Genomic DNA, 4,210 nt, shown 5'->3' on the forward strand with positions numbered 1-4,210 from the left:
AGAGGAAGGAAATGCAGAAGTCAAGTTCGTGCAAATAACCATCTCTTGAATAATTAAAAGTTGGCTGTGATTAGAAGCAAGGACAATGTAGTCTTTACCAAGCAAACATTTAAAGGAAAGACACAGTAACTAAAATGTATGTTACAAAGCTATTTCCTTACTGGTAGAAGCTTAATTTGAACAAATTAATCTGTTTTAACTTATATTATTTTAAAAGCCAATTGGCATTCCATATCTGTGAGTATCAGAGAGTCCTGTGAATTTGAACAATATGGTTCTACTGCAGGCTTTGTCAGCTAGTGATTCCAAACAAGACTTCAGTCTTTGCCTTGCTCTGAAAACTTCCTTTTTCCACTAGCGTTACTGTGCTTGCCAAGAGTGACATAACCTTGAAATTATTTGTTACATTTTCCGATGAACAAACCCAGCTTGTTAAGGAAATGGGCAGTCTATATCATTAGCAAAGAGTACAATAGTGGACTCAGAATTCATTCTTGACTGGTGGGCCCTGAGTATTACTTGTTTCTGGGAAATCTCCCTGACTTTAGAAACAATCCAGTGTTTTAACTGTGCTAGTAGAGATGGGTTAGCTTCTCAAAGTTGTTAGGAAAGTGTGCCACCTCCTGCACCACATGAGAGCTGAAGTTCAATACATCTCAATCCAAATAACATTTACACTCATCTTAAATGCACTTGCCATATATTAGTGGTCTTTCTTTGAACTGGGTTTGTTGGCAATGAAATAAAATCTTGAGAGTAACTATTATTTATATTCTGATTATAAAATTAATATAGTTCTATTGCAGACAATTTAAAAGTACTTTATAGAATTAAATAGAAAAACAAATCACTCTTACCAGCCAAACATACAACAGTGAATGCACACATTTGTATAATTATTGACCTAGAAATAATGATCATATATGTGATTTGATTCAGGATAATAGGAATATTTATAAAATGATATAACACTTGTTGGCTTCACAATATTTACAGATTTAAACAGAAGAACCAATCCATTAATAATTTCTATATTTTCAGATAATGTTCTATCTGGCAGACAGATTAATCTGTAATAAAAAATACCGTAATAGAAAATCTTGATTTGGAGAAGAACTGATGTGTGAAATTAACTTAACTTATAAGAAGTAGGTGCTTTCTGTTTTCCTTTAAAATGTACATTATATTGTAGCTTTTGAAGTTAATCTGTTTTTAAATAGATAATAGTTGCATGTATATGGAAAACTATATAAGAAGATATATTTTGAAAACACTTGTTTCCATTCTTATCTCTGCCCATCTTGTTATACCTCATACACCCCCAAAAAATGACCTTTATTACTTTTGAATGTATGTTTTTAGTTTTGTTTATGCATATTATGCAAACATGAATATGTTTTCCTATATTCTACTGCCTTATGCAAATAGAAGCTTACTATATTGACCTGAATATTCTTGCAGCTCCTTCAGGACTTTCCATATAAGTATATAGAGAACTTCAGTTGTATATTCATGTATTCAGAACTTCTATTTTTATGTAAGTAGAAAAACAAATCAGTCTTACCAGCCAAACATACAACAGTGAATGTACACATGGGTATATTTATCAAACTAGAAGTAATGATCATATATGTGATTTGATTCAGGATAATAGGAATATGTATAAAATGACCTAACACTTGTTGGCCTCACAATATTTACAGACTTAAACAGAAGGACCAATCCATTAATAATTTCCATATTTGCAGATAATGTTCTATCTGTCAGACTGTCAAGGAATGCTGTATTTTAAGTAGTTCCTTACAAAAATATAATCTTTATGAAATTTTGTTATTATAAACTGTGCTGCCATGATAACCTTGTGCAAATGTTATTTTGCACTTTTGTAGATATACATTTAGGATAGATTCCCTGGAGTGTAATCACTGGGTCAAAGAGTAAATTCATTTGTAATTTTGAAAGATATCTTTCATAGGAATTTTAACATCTGCAATATCACCAGAAATGAAAGTGTCTGTTTTCCTTCAGCCGAGCAAACATTCTACATTATCAAATATTCATTGACATTTTTGTGATTCTGATAGATAAGACATTTTATTTCATTTTAGTTTGCATTAAAATTTTAACAGAGACTGCATATCTTTCTTAAATGATTGCAAACATTGTGTACCTTTTCTGGAAAATTATTGTTCTGATCTCTGCCTGTTTTTCTATGGGTTCTTCCTTTTCTCAATTTGTAGAGTTCATTGTACATTAGAGAAATTAATGCCTTATTATATCAGTTGTAATTTTTTATTATTCTCTTTTTATTTACATGTACTATTTGTTTTGAAGTGCAAGTTTTTATTTTTGCTTTGTTTTGTATCTTGTTTTGTTTTATTTTAGTTTGTTTATGCACTTATTTTGGATTTTTGTGATCAGATTTATCAGTCTATTTTATCCACAACCTAAATTCAATCTTTCTTAACCAAAATTCTGTAAAGTAAAATATATGAAACTTTAAATATTCTCTTCTTCAAAAAGTATCCACTTAAAAGAAGGCTCTTTTAACAAAAGATAATGCTATCTCAACCTGAAGAGAAGCACTGCAAATTTCTAAGTTATTTAAAGTGTAATATCATGTTTCCTCTTAAATGGAAATGTTAACATTAAAAACCCATGGGATCTGACTTTCTCAATGTCTAATCCCACATATACAGTATGAGGATTTTTATGATCATGAATATTTGATGAATTTATACACTTTTGCATGATGGATATATAGATCTCAACAATAATTCTAAGTAGGCTAAGATAGCTCTGTTGGAAGATTAACACAACTCAAAATTTCTTACATTGAATTAACTGCAGAAAGCCATCTGAGGAAATATGTGGATATATGGCTCGTGTGTTCATAGTAGAGAGGCTAAAAAATATAGAAATGACATTCATATGTGTTAGTTTAATGTTTACATCACTTTATGTTCAATATACAAATAGTAATAACATGAAGTCAGTAACAGTTTGGAACATTTCTGTTTGCTCTGGACAGGTGATACAGTAGTGTGTGCTGATATTTGTGATAACAATCAAGAGTTTGTTTATTCAACATCAGCTACCTTGGGTTAAAGTCTGAACATGTCTTAAACTCTGCATGTCAGGAGTGTTTAGGACAACTCAATCATTTATTTAACTAGTACTGATACTACTCCCTGGCGGGTGGATTCATAGCTAAGCTCCAAGGCTCCAATTCTAATTGGAGAAATCTCTGATAAATTCTCACAGCATTCCATTTGGATACGTATTGCTGTTCTGCTATGAACGTTCTCTACCCCACTCCCACACAATGACCCCGTTAGTATAATCCTGTCCTACAAGAACTGCTGTGGTAGACATGGAGTTAGATTTTTCTTTCTTAGTCTCAGAGGAGATAGCCTACCATTTCAGTTTCTTATTTTGCAGGAATAATGGAGGAGGCAAAGAGATGATAAGTACTGACAGTAAGCCAAGTTGTATATTCTTCTTACATGAAAATGCTCATCCTAGAAACATTGTCTTAGTTCTACGCTTTAAATTACTTGAGTAAAGCATGTCTGCCACAGATGTTATCCCTGGGTCTCCTTTATCATTCTTAAGCAGGCTTACTCATTCTTTTTCCGTAAAAACCCTCCACTAACTCTTTAATACATGTGTGAAAGATCTCCACTAACATAAACATTATCCTACAAACATTTGTTTCCAACCGTGGATACTTTATGTCTTCACTTCATTTAACAAACATAACTATAACCTTTGCTTACTCTATTTTCTTGTTTGTCTTTCCAAATCTTGTTACTCATTCATCAGTTTGTTCATCAATTCATCAATTAAACATTTAATTTGTATGCACTATATCCTAAACATTACTAGGTTCTGTGCCTACTTGGAAAATAAGACACTGCTCTTCAGATGTTCATAGACAGTGGGGAAAATATCCATACAAAGACAAAATAATACAATCATGTGACAGAGAGGTGGTTGTTAGTTTTTCAAAGTCATGTTGTATTATTGGGTTGAAGTAAGCTGTTACATAATAATGAGCTATTCTGAAATCATTGAAAACCAACCAAAATATGACATAAGCTAGTTTATAGGGATCAGACGTGGTTTGCTGCTACTAGACACTTTTCTGGGTCTTTCATGAGGTCACTGCAGGACTGCAGGCAGTTTGGGGAACGGGTCTTTTATTCTT

The sequence above is a fragment of the Panthera tigris genome, chromosome B4 (genome assembly GCF_018350195.1).
Source record: "Panthera tigris isolate Pti1 chromosome B4, P.tigris_Pti1_mat1.1, whole genome shotgun sequence".
Lineage (NCBI taxonomy): Eukaryota > Metazoa > Chordata > Mammalia > Carnivora > Felidae > Panthera > Panthera tigris.